Here is a 14,772-nt window from a genome sequence, read left to right as displayed (position 1 = left end):
TTTAACTTTTACCTGATCAATTAAACCCTCATAGGTACATTATGGAGAGGTTGACAAGTTAGGAGATAAAGCACGTAGAAACTAGCATTGGTTTGCATAGTGAGACCAATCTCTAATTGTTAGAAAAGTTGCTTAAAAGAAAAGAAAATCGATATAAACGTTACAAAACATAAATGTTTTGTAGCTTTTAATGTGTAATTATCTTAATATCGTTTAAAAATCTGTGTCATAAATTACATGCATTTTAAACTGTGAAATTTTATTAGATTTTGATTTTAATAGAGCTTTTTTACCAAATATTGTTAAAAAATAAAATTTAATAGTGGTCATGTAAATCCATAATGACAGGTTATCAAACTACCTAATTTAATTATTTATAACTAACTGCTTATCCTTAAAAATTATCTCCACATATTAAAGCGAGTTATTGCCTTTCATTAATACTCACTGTGGTCACAAGATAAAATATAAAAATGTAAAAATTCAAGTAAAACATATTCTAATGCATCCACTGAGACTTAAAATATTACAAAACAACATATCACCTCTGGTGCTTTAATGGCTTATTGGAACCTTAAAGTATATTAACTGGGTTACTACCCCTGGAACTCTACACGAAGCTACGACACTAACTGCATCAAACAGATCCTGACTAACTTTCAACACTTGCCAACCTTGCCTACATCAGGCTTTTCATGTTTGTTATAATCAGCAGGTCTCTCTCTAGACAAGCAGCAGCGGTGACAACATTCAGTCTTTTGTTATGAATCATGTTGATTATGATTTTACTTCTTATTTTAACCTATGCAGTTTGACATAAAAATCTACCTCCTTATTTACTAATCCTCTAGACTGACCAGCTATGTGACAAAATAAGACATAAAAAAATCAGCATAATGCTAATTGTTAGTAAAACGTAAATGTCACTTATCTTCTTTCAAATATGACCAACTATCATAAGTGTAAAATATTTAATGCTACTTGATAAATTGCATAAAGTTTATTTTATTCTCAAAATTATTCACAATTATGTTAATTAATTCATGTTTAGCAATAATGCTTACTACTTAGGGATCTATGGTATTACAAAAGTGAAATTCAAGCATAGATAATATCTTCAATTGAATTTATTCAGTTTTCATTTGCTTATAGGTCCTTAATTTTTTTTTATAATAAAATAACAAATCCTTAATTAAATCCAAAAATTCTAAAATGAAAAGGAAACGTGTTGAAAAAAGAAAATGAGTACGTAAAGGAAATTATTCTTCAAAGATATGTGCAGTTATTATTATGTAAATTACCCAATTGTTTATGATTTCAACCTTTACTATAATTTCCCATTTCTATTTCCTCATATGATAGAGTTATTAAGCCAGATTAAATTAAAATTAAATTGTACAATCTTTGACCACTAGTCCACATTATTAGTTTGAATTTGACTGTTCTTGTTTAATTACATCACCGTTAGCTGTAATTGATTTTGTTAACATCAGAACATGCCTTTATGTTTTTTCTAAGTTCTTTTTAAATAAGAGGCTTACTTAAACCTTTGTCTGATATTGTAGTTAATTTCAGACATAGCGATAATATGCTTCACGTCTGTCGAGGGTTTTGGACTATTTAACTTTTACCTGATCAATTAAACCCTCATAGGTACATTATGGAGAGGTTGACAAGTTAGGAGATAAAGCACGTAGAAACTAGCATTGGTTTGCATAGTGAGACCAATCTCTAATTGTTAGAAAAGTTGCTTAAAAGAAAAGAAAATCGATATAAACGTTACAAAACATAAATGTTTTGTAGCTTTTAATGTGTAATTATCTTAATATCGTTTAAAAATCTGTGTCATAAATTACATGCATTTTAAACTGTGAAATTTTATTCGATTTTGATTTTAATAGAGCTTTTTTACCAAATATTATATTGTTAAAAAATAAAATTTAATAGTGGTCATGTAAATCCATAATGACAGGTTATCAAACTACCTAATTTAATTATTTATAACTAACTGCTTATCCTTAAAAATTATCTCCACATATTAAAGCGAGTTATTGCCTTTCATTAATACTCACTGTGGTCACAAGATAAAATATAAAAATGTAAAAATTCAAGTAAAACATATTCTAATGCATCCACTGAGACTTAAAATATTACAAAACAACATATCACCTCTGGTGCTTTAATGGCTTATTGGAACCTTAAAGTATATTAACTGGGTTACTACCCCTGGAACTCTACACGAAGCTACGACACTAACTGCATCAAACAGATCCTGACTAACTTTCAACACTTGCCAACCTTGCCTACATCAGGCTTTTCATGTTTGTTATAATCAGCAGGTCTCTCTCTAGACAAGCAGCAGCGGTGACAACATTCAGTCTTTTGTTATGAATCATGTTGATTATGATTTTACTTCTTATTTTAACTTATGCAGTTTGACATAAAAATCTACCTCCTTATTTACTAATCCTCTAGACTGACCAGCTATGTGACAAAATAAGACATAAAAAAATCAGCATAATGCTAATTGTTAGTAAAACGTAAATGTCACTTATCTTCTTTCAAATATGACCAACTATCATAAGTGTAAAATATTTAATGCTACTTGATAAATTGCATAAAGTTTATTTTATTCTCAAAATTATTCACAATTATGTTAATTAATTCATGTTTAGCAATAATGCTTACTACTTAGGGATCTATGGTATTACAAAAGTGAAATTCAAGCATAGATAATATCTTCAATTGAATTTATTCAGTTTTCATTTGCTTATAGGTCCTTAATTTTTTTTTATAATAAAATAACAAATCCTTAATTAAATCCAAAAATTCTAAAATGAAAAGGAAACGTGTTGAAAAAAGAAAATGAGTACGTAAAGGAAATTATTCTTCAAAGATATGTGCAGTTATTATTATGTAAATTACCCAATTGTTTATGATTTCAACCTTTACTATAATTTCCCATTTCTATTTCCTCATATGATAGAGTTATTAAGCCAGATTAAATTAAAATTAAATTGTACAATCTTTGACCACTAGTCCACATTATTAGTTTGAATTTGACTGTTCTTGTTTAATTACATCACCGTTAGCTGTAATTGATTTTGTTAACATCAGAACATGCCTTTATGTTTTTTCTAAGTTCTTTTTAAATAAGAGGCTTACTTAAACCTTTGTCTGATATTGTAGTTAATTTCAGACATAGCGATAATATGCTTCACGTCTGTCGAGGGTTTTGGACTATTTAACTTTTACCTGATCAATTAAACCCTCATAGGTACATTATGGAGAGGTTGACAAGTTAGGAGATAAAGCACGTAGAAACTAGCATTGGTTTGCATAGTGAGACCAATCTCTAATTGTTAGAAAAGTTGCTTAAAAGAAAAGAAAATCGATATAAACGTTACAAAACATAAATGTTTTGTAGCTTTTAATGTGTAATTATCTTAATATCGTTTAAAAATCTGTGTCATAAATTACATGCATTTTAAACTGTGAAATTTTATTCGATTTTGATTTTAATAGAGCTTTTTTACCAAATATTATATTGTTAAAAAATAAAATTTAATAGTGGTCATGTAAATCCATAATGACAGGTTATCAAACTACCTAATTTAATTATTTATAACTAACTGCTTATCCTTAAAAATTATCTCCACATATTAAAGCGAGTTATTGCCTTTCATTAATACTCACTGTGGTCACAAGATAAAATATAAAAATGTAAAAATTCAAGTAAAACATATTCTAATGCATCCACTGAGACTTAAAATATTACAAAACAACATATCACCTCTGGTGCTTTAATGGCTTATTGGAACCTTAAAGTATATTAACTGGGTTACTACCCCTGGAACTCTACACGAAGCTACGACACTAACTGCATCAAACAGATCCTGACTAACTTTCAACACTTGCCAACCTTGCCTACATCAGGCTTTTCATGTTTGTTATAATCAGCAGGTCTCTCTCTAGACAAGCAGCAGCGGTGACAACATTCAGTCTTTTGTTATGAATCATGTTGATTATGATTTTACTTCTTATTTTAACTTATGCAGTTTGACATAAAAATCTACCTCCTTATTTACTAATCCTCTAGACTGACCAGCTATGTGACAAAATAAGACATAAAACAATCAGCATAATGCTAATTGTTAGTAAAACGTAAATGTCACTTATCTTCTTTCAAATATGACCAACTATCATAAGTGTAAAATATTTAATGCTACTTGATAAATTGCATAAAGTTTATTTTATTCTCAAAATTATTCACAATTATGTTAATTAATTCATGTTTAGCAATAATGCTTACTACTTAGGGATCTATGGTATTACAAAAGTGAAATTCAAGCATAGATAATATCTTCAATTGAATTTATTCAGTTTTCATTTGCTTATAGGTCCTTAATTTTTTTTTATAATAAAATAACAAATCCTTAATTAAATCCAAAAATTCTAAAATGAAAAGGAAACGTGTTGAAAAAAGAAAATGAGTACGTAAAGGAAATTATTCTTCAAAGATATGTGCAGTTATTATTATGTAAATTACCCAATTGTTTATGATTTCAACCTTTACTATAATTTCCCATTTCTATTTCCTCATATGATAGAGTTATTAAGCCAGATTAAATTAAAATTAAATTGTACAATCTTTGACCACTAGTCCACATTATTAGTTTGAATTTGACTGTTCTTGTTTAATTACATCACCGTTAGCTGTAATTGATTTTGTTAACATCAGAACATGCCTTTATGTTTTTTCTAAGTTCTTTTTAAATAAGAGGCTTACTTAAACCTTTGTCTGATATTGTAGTTAATTTCAGACATAGCGATAATATGCTTCACGTCTGTCGAGGGTTTTGGACTATTTAACTTTTACCTGATCAATTAAACCCTCATAGGTACATTATGGAGAGGTTGACAAGTTAGGAGATAAAGCACGTAGAAACTAGCATTGGTTTGCATAGTGAGACCAATCTCTAATTGTTAGAAAAGTTGCTTAAAAGAAAAGAAAATCGATATAAACGTTACAAAACATAAATGTTTTGTAGCTTTTAATGTGTAATTATCTTAATATCGTTTAAAAATCTGTGTCATAAATTACATGCATTTTAAACTGTGAAATTTTATTCGATTTTGATTTTAATAGAGCTTTTTTACCAAATATTGTTAAAAAATAAAATTTAATAGTGGTCATGTAAATCCATAATGACAGGTTATCAAACTACCTAATTTAATTATTTATAACTAACTGCTTATCCTTAAAAATTATCTCCACATATTAAAGCGAGTTATTGCCTTTCATTAATACTCACTGTGGTCACAAGATAAAATATAAAAATGTAAAAATTCAAGTAAAACATATTCTAATGCATCCACTGAGACTTAAAATATTACAAAACAACATATCACCTCTGGTGCTTTAATGGCTTATTGGAACCTTAAAGTATATTAACTGGGTTACTACCCCTGGAACTCTACACGAAGCTACGACACTAACTGCATCAAACAGATCCTGACTAACTTTCAACACTTGCCAACCTTGCCTACATCAGGCTTTTCATGTTTGTTATAATCAGCAGGTCTCTCTCTAGACAAGCAGCAGCGGTGACAACATTCAGTCTTTTGTTATGAATCATGTTGATTATGATTTTACTTCTTATTTTAACCTATGCAGTTTGACATAAAAATCTACCTCCTTATTTACTAATCCTCTAGACTGACCAGCTATGTGACAAAATAAGACATAAAAAAATCAGCATAATGCTAATTGTTAGTAAAACGTAAATGTCACTTATCTTCTTTCAAATATGACCAACTATCATAAGTGTAAAATATTTAATGCTACTTGATAAATTGCATAAAGTTTATTTTATTCTCAAAATTATTCACAATTATGTTAATTAATTCATGTTTAGCAATAATGCTTACTACTTAGGGATCTATGGTATTACAAAAGTGAAATTCAAGCATAGATAATATCTTCAATTGAATTTATTCAGTTTTCATTTGCTTATAGGTCCTTAATTTTTTTTTATAATAAAATAACAAATCCTTAATTAAATCCAAAAATTCTAAAATGAAAAGGAAACGTGTTGAAAAAAGAAAATGAGTACGTAAAGGAAATTATTCTTCAAAGATATGTGCAGTTATTATTATGTAAATTACCCAATTGTTTATGATTTCAACCTTTACTATAATTTCCCATTTCTATTTCCTCATATGATAGAGTTATTAAGCCAGATTAAATTAAAATTAAATTGTACAATCTTTGACCACTAGTCCACATTATTAGTTTGAATTTGACTGTTCTTGTTTAATTACATCACCGTTAGCTGTAATTGATTTTGTTAACATCAGAACATGCCTTTATGTTTTTTCTAAGTTCTTTTTAAATAAGAGGCTTACTTAAACCTTTGTCTGATATTGTAGTTAATTTCAGACATAGCGATAATATGCTTCACGTCTGTCGAGGGTTTTGGACTATTTAACTTTTACCTGATCAATTAAACCCTCATAGGTACATTATGGAGAGGTTGACAAGTTAGGAGATAAAGCACGTAGAAACTAGCATTGGTTTGCATAGTGAGACCAATCTCTAATTGTTAGAAAAGTTGCTTAAAAGAAAAGAAAATCGATATAAACGTTACAAAACATAAATGTTTTGTAGCTTTTAATGTGTAATTATCTTAATATCGTTTAAAAATCTGTGTCATAAATTACATGCATTTTAAACTGTGAAATTTTATTAGATTTTGATTTTAATAGAGCTTTTTTACCAAATATTGTTAAAAAATAAAATTTAATAGTGGTCATGTAAATCCATAATGACAGGTTATCAAACTACCTAATTTAATTATTTATAACTAACTGCTTATCCTTAAAAATTATCTCCACATATTAAAGCGAGTTATTGCCTTTCATTAATACTCACTGTGGTCACAAGATAAAATATAAAAATGTAAAAATTCAAGTAAAACATATTCTAATGCATCCACTGAGACTTAAAATATTACAAAACAACATATCACCTCTGGTGCTTTAATGGCTTATTGGAACCTTAAAGTATATTAACTGGGTTACTACCCCTGGAACTCTACACGAAGCTACGACACTAACTGCATCAAACAGATCCTGACTAACTTTCAACACTTGCCAACCTTGCCTACATCAGGCTTTTCATGTTTGTTATAATCAGCAGGTCTCTCTCTAGACAAGCAGCAGCGGTGACAACATTCAGTCTTTTGTTATGAATCATGTTGATTATGATTTTACTTCTTATTTTAACCTATGCAGATTGACATAAAAATCTACCTCCTTATTTACTAATCCTCTAGACTGACCAGCTATGTGACAAAATAAGACATAAAAAAATCAGCATAATGCTAATTGTTAGTAAAACGTAAATGTCACTTATCTTCTTTCAAATATGACCAACTATCATAAGTGTAAAATATTTAATGCTACTTGATAAATTGCATAAAGTTTATTTTATTCTCAAAATTATTCACAATTATGTTAATTAATTCATGTTTAGCAATAATGCTTACTACTTAGGGATCTATGGTATTACAAAAGTGAAATTCAAGCATAGATAATATCTTCAATTGAATTTATTCAGTTTTCATTTGCTTATAGGTCCTTAATTTTTTTTTATAATAAAATAACAAATCCTTAATTAAATCCAAAAATTCTAAAATGAAAAGGAAACGTGTTGAAAAAAGAAAATGAGTACGTAAAGGAAATTATTCTTCAAAGATATGTGCAGTTATTATTATGTAAATTACCCAATTGTTTATGATTTCAACCTTTACTATAATTTCCCATTTCTATTTCCTCATATGATAGAGTTATTAAGCCAGATTAAATTAAAATTAAATTGTACAATCTTTGACCACTAGTCCACATTATTAGTTTGAATTTGACTGTTCTTGTTTAATTACATCACCGTTAGCTGTAATTGATTTTGTTAACATCAGAACATGCCTTTATGTTTTTTCTAAGTTCTTTTTAAATAAGAGGCTTACTTAAACCTTTGTCTGATATTGTAGTTAATTTCAGACATAGCGATAATATGCTTCACGTCTGTCGAGGGTTTTGGACTATTTAACTTTTACCTGATCAATTAAACCCTCATAGGTACATTATGGAGAGGTTGACAAGTTAGGAGATAAAGCACGTAGAAACTAGCATTGGTTTGCATAGTGAGACCAATCTCTAATTGTTAGAAAAGTTGCTTAAAAGAAAAGAAAATCGATATAAACGTTACAAAACATAAATGTTTTGTAGCTTTTAATGTGTAATTATCTTAATATCGTTTAAAAATCTGTGTCATAAATTACATGCATTTTAAACTGTGAAATTTTATTAGATTTTGATTTTAATAGAGCTTTTTTACCAAATATTGTTAAAAAATAAAATTTAATAGTGGTCATGTAAATCCATAATGACAGGTTATCAAACTACCTAATTTAATTATTTATAACTAACTGCTTATCCTTAAAAATTATCTCCACATATTAAAGCGAGTTATTGCCTTTCATTAATACTCACTGTGGTCACAAGATAAAATATAAAAATGTAAAAATTCAAGTAAAACATATTCTAATGCATCCACTGAGACTTAAAATATTACAAAACAACATATCACCTCTGGTGCTTTAATGGCTTATTGGAACCTTAAAGTATATTAACTGGGTTACTACCCCTGGAACTCTACACGAAGCTACGACACTAACTGCATCAAACAGATCCTGACTAACTTTCAACACTTGCCAACCTTGCCTACATCAGGCTTTTCATGTTTGTTATAATCAGCAGGTCTCTCTCTAGACAAGCAGCAGCGGTGACAACATTCAGTCTTTTGTTATGAATCATGTTGATTATGATTTTACTTCTTATTTTAACCTATGCAGTTTGACATAAAAATCTACCTCCTTATTTACTAATCCTCTAGACTGACCAGCTATGTGACAAAATAAGACATAAAAAAATCAGCATAATGCTAATTGTTAGTAAAACGTAAATGTCACTTATCTTCTTTCAAATATGACCAACTATCATAAGTGTAAAATATTTAATGCTACTTGATAAATTGCATAAAGTTTATTTTATTCTCAAAATTATTCACAATTATGTTAATTAATCCATGTTTAGCAATAATGCTTACTACTTAGGGATCTATGGTATTACAAAAGTGAAATTCAAGCATAGATAATATCTTCAATTGAATTTATTCAGTTTTCATTTGCTTATAGGTCCTTAATTTTTTTTTATAATAAAATAACAAATCCTTAATTAAATCCAAAAATTCTAAAATGAAAAGGAAACGTGTTGAAAAAAGAAAATGAGTACGTAAAGGAAATTATTCTTCAAAGATATGTGCAGTTATTATTATGTAAATTACCCAATTGTTTATGATTTCAACCTTTACTATAATTTCCCATTTCTATTTCCTCATATGATAGAGTTATTAAGCCAGATTAAATTAAAATTAAATTGTACAATCTTTGACCACTAGTCCACATTATTAGTTTGAATTTGACTGTTCTTGTTTAATTACATCACCGTTAGCTGTAATTGATTTTGTTAACATCAGAACATGCCTTTATGTTTTTTCTAAGTTCTTTTTAAATAAGAGGCTTACTTAAACCTTTGTCTGATATTGTAGTTAATTTCAGACATAGCGATAATATGCTTCACGTCTGTCGAGGGTTTTGGACTATTTAACTTTTACCTGATCAATTAAACCCTCATAGGTACATTATGGAGAGGTTGACAAGTTAGGAGATAAAGCACGTAGAAACTAGCATTGGTTTGCATAGTGAGACCAATCTCTAATTGTTAGAAAAGTTGCTTAAAAGAAAAGAAAATCGATATAAACGTTACAAAACATAAATGTTTTGTAGCTTTTAATGTGTAATTATCTTAATATCGTTTAAAAATCTGTGTCATAAATTACATGCATTTTAAACTGTGAAATTTTATTAGATTTTGATTTTAATAGAGCTTTTTTACCAAATATTGTTAAAAAATAAAATTTAATAGTGGTCATGTAAATCCATAATGACAGGTTATCAAACTACCTAATTTAATTATTTATAACTAACTGCTTATCCTTAAAAATTATCTCCACATATTAAAGCGAGTTATTGCCTTTCATTAATACTCACTGTGGTCACAAGATAAAATATAAAAATGTAAAAATTCAAGTAAAACATATTCTAATGCATCCACTGAGACTTAAAATATTACAAAACAACATATCACCTCTGGTGCTTTAATGGCTTATTGGAACCTTAAAGTATATTAACTGGGTTACTACCCCTGGAACTCTACACGAAGCTACGACACTAACTGCATCAAACAGATCCTGACTAACTTTCAACACTTGCCAACCTTGCCTACATCAGGCTTTTCATGTTTGTTATAATCAGCAGGTCTCTCTCTAGACAAGCAGCAGCGGTGACAACATTCAGTCTTTTGTTATGAATCATGTTGATTATGATTTTACTTCTTATTTTAACCTATGCAGTTTGACATAAAAATCTACCTCCTTATTTACTAATCCTCTAGACTGACCAGCTATGTGACAAAATAAGACATAAAAAAATCAGCATAATGCTAATTGTTAGTAAAACGTAAATGTCACTTATCTTCTTTCAAATATGACCAACTATCATAAGTGTAAAATATTTAATGCTACTTGATAAATTGCATAAAGTTTATTTTATTCTCAAAATTATTCACAATTATGTTAATTAATCCATGTTTAGCAATAATGCTTACTACTTAGGGATCTATGGTATTACAAAAGTGAAATTCAAGCATAGATAATATCTTCAATTGAATTTATTCAGTTTTCATTTGCTTATAGGTCCTTAATTTTTTTTTATAATAAAATAACAAATCCTTAATTAAATCCAAAAATTCTAAAATGAAAAGGAAACGTGTTGAAAAAAGAAAATGAGTACGTAAAGGAAATTATTCTTCAAAGATATGTGCAGTTATTATTATGTAAATTACCCAATTGTTTATGATTTCAACCTTTACTATAATTTCCCATTTCTATTTCCTCATATGATAGAGTTATTAAGCCAGATTAAATTAAAATTAAATTGTACAATCTTTGACCACTAGTCCACATTATTAGTTTGAATTTGACTGTTCTTGTTTAATTACATCACCGTTAGCTGTAATTGATTTTGTTAACATCAGAACATGCCTTTATGTTTTTTCTAAGTTCTTTTTAAATAAGAGGCTTACTTAAACCTTTGTCTGATATTGTAGTTAATTTCAGACATAGCGATAATATGCTTCACGTCTGTCGAGGGTTTTGGACTATTTAACTTTTACCTGATCAATTAAACCCTCATAGGTACATTATGGAGAGGTTGACAAGTTAGGAGATAAAGCACGTAGAAACTAGCATTGGTTTGCATAGTGAGACCAATCTCTAATTGTTAGAAAAGTTGCTTAAAAGAAAAGAAAATCGATATAAACGTTACAAAACATAAATGTTTTGTAGCTTTTAATGTGTAATTATCTTAATATCGTTTAAAAATCTGTGTCATAAATTACATGCATTTTAAACTGTGAAATTTTATTAGATTTTGATTTTAATAGAGCTTTTTTACCAAATATTGTTAAAAAATAAAATTTAATAGTGGTCATGTAAATTCATAATGACAGGTTATCAAACTACCTAATTTAATTATTTATAACTAACTGCTTATCCTTAAAAATTATCTCCACATATTAAAGCGAGTTATTGCCTTTCATTAATACTCACTGTGGTCACAAGATAAAATATAAAAATGTAAAAATTCAAGTAAAACATATTCTAATGCATCCACTGAGACTTAAAATATTACAAAACAACATATCACCTCTGGTGCTTTAATGGCTTATTGGAACCTTAAAGTATATTAACTGGGTTACTACCCCTGGAACTCTACACGAAGCTACGACACTAACTGCATCAAACAGATCCTGACTAACTTTCAACACTTGCCAACCTTGCCTACATCAGGCTTTTCATGTTTGTTATAATCAGCAGGTCTCTCTCTAGACAAGCAGCAGCGGTGACAACATTCAGTCTTTTGTTATGAATCATGTTGATTATGATTTTACTTCTTATTTTAACCTATGCAGTTTGACATAAAAATCTACCTCCTTATTTACTAATCCTCTAGACTGACCAGCTATGTGACAAAATAAGACATAAAAAAATCAGCATAATGCTAATTGTTAGTAAAACGTAAATGTCACTTATCTTCTTTCAAATATGACCAACTATCATAAGTGTAAAATATTTAATGCTACTTGATAAATTGCATAAAGTTTATTTTATTCTCAAAATTATTCACAATTATGTTAATTAATCCATGTTTAGCAATAATGCTTACTACTTAGGGATCTATGGTATTACAAAAGTGAAATTCAAGCATAGATAATATCTTCAATTGAATTTATTCAGTTTTCATTTGCTTATAGGTCCTTAATTTTTTTTTATAATAAAATAACAAATCCTTAATTAAATCCAAAAATTCTAAAATGAAAAGGAAACGTGTTGAAAAAAGAAAATGAGTACGTAAAGGAAATTATTCTTCAAAGATATGTGCAGTTATTATTATGTAAATTACCCAATTGTTTATGATTTCAACCTTTACTATAATTTCCCATTTCTATTTCCTCATATGATAGAGTTATTAAGCCAGATTAAATTAAAATTAAATTGTACAATCTTTGACCACTAGTCCACATTATTAGTTTGAATTTGACTGTTCTTGTTTAATTACATCACCGTTAGCTGTAATTGATTTTGTTAACATCAGAACATGCCTTTATGTTTTTTCTAAGTTCTTTTTAAATAAGAGGCTTACTTAAACCTTTGTCTGATATTGTAGTTAATTTCAGACATAGCGATAATATGCTTCACGTCTGTCGAGGGTTTTGGACTATTTAACTTTTACCTGATCAATTAAACCCTCATAGGTACATTATGGAGAGGTTGACAAGTTAGGAGATAAAGCACGTAGAAACTAGCATTGGTTTGCATAGTGAGACCAATCTCTAATTGTTAGAAAAGTTGCTTAAAAGAAAAGAAAATCGATATAAACGTTACAAAACATAAATGTTTTGTAGCTTTTAATGTGTAATTATCTTAATATCGTTTAAAAATCTGTGTCATAAATTACATGCATTTTAAACTGTGAAATTTTATTAGATTTTGATTTTCATAGAGCTTTTTTACCAAATATTGTTAAAAAATAAAATTTAATAGTGGTCATGTAAATCCATAATGACAGGTTATCAAACTACCTAATTTAATTGTTTATAACTAACTGCTTATCCTTAAAAATTATCTCCACATATTAAAGCGAGTTATTGCCTTTCATTAATACTCACTGTGGTCACAAGATAAAATATAAAAATGTAAAAATTCAAGTAAAACATATTCTAATGCATCCACTGAGACTTAAAATATTACAAAACAACATATCACCTCTGGTGCTTTAATGGCTTATTGGAACCTTAAAGTATATTAACTGGGTTACTACCCCTGGAACTCTACACGAAGCTACGACACTAACTGCATCAAACAGATCCTGACTAACTTTCAACACTTGCCAACCTTGCCTACATCAGGCTTTTCATGTTTGTTATAATCAGCAGGTCTCTCTCTAGACAAGCAGCAGCGGTGACAACATTCAGTCTTTTGTTATGAATCATGTTGATTATGATTTTACTTCTTATTTTAACCTATGCAGTTTGACATAAAAATCTACCTCCTTATTTACTAATCCTCTAGACTGACCAGCTATGTGACAAAATAAGACATAAAACAATCAGCATAATGCTAATTGTTAGTAAAACGTAAATGTCACTTATCTTCTTTCAAATATGACCAACTATCATAAGTGTAAAATATTTAATGCTACTTGATAAATTGCATAAAGTTTATTTTATTCTCAAAATTATTCACAATTATGTTAATTAATTCATGTTTAGCAATAATGCTTACTACTTAGGGATCTATGGTATTACAAAAGTGAAATTCAAGCATAGATAATATCTTCAATTGAATTTATTCAGTTTTCATTTGCTTATAGGTCCTTAATTTTTTTTTATAATAAAATAACAAATCCTTAATTAAATCCAAAAATTCTAAAATGAAAAGGAAGCGTGTTGAAAAAAGAAAATGAGTACGTAAAGGAAATTATTCTTCAAAGATATGTGCAGTTATTATTATGTAAATTACCCAATTGTTTATGATTTCAACCTTTACTATAATTTCCCATTTCTATTTCCTCATATGATAGAGTTATTAAGCCAGATTAAATTAAAATTAAATTGTACAATCTTTGACCAATAGTCCACATTATTAGTTTGAATTTGACTGTTCTTGTTTAATTACATCACCGTTAGCTGTAATTGATTTTGTTAACATCAGAACATGCCTTTATGTTTTTCTAAGTTCTTTTTAAATAAGAGGCTTATTTAAACCTTTGTCTGATATTGTAGTTAATTTCAGACATAGCGATAATATGCTTCACGTCTGTCGAGGGTTTTGGACTATTTAACTTTTACCTGATCAATTAAACCCTCATAGGTACATTATGGAGAGGTTGACAAGTTAGGAGCTAAAGCACGTAGAAACTAGCATTGGTTTCCATAGTGAGACCAATCTCTAATTGTTAGAAAAGTTGCTTAAAAGAAAAGAAAATCGATATAAACGTTACAAAACATAAATGTTTTGTAGCTTTTAAT

The sequence above is a fragment of the Stegodyphus dumicola genome, chromosome 2 (genome assembly GCF_044657685.1).
Source record: "Stegodyphus dumicola isolate Sdum_Otavi_A_Nest chromosome 2, ASM4465768v1".
In the NCBI taxonomy this organism is placed as follows: Eukaryota; Metazoa; Arthropoda; class Arachnida; order Araneae; family Eresidae; genus Stegodyphus; species Stegodyphus dumicola.
This window is presented reverse-complemented; position numbering follows the sequence as displayed.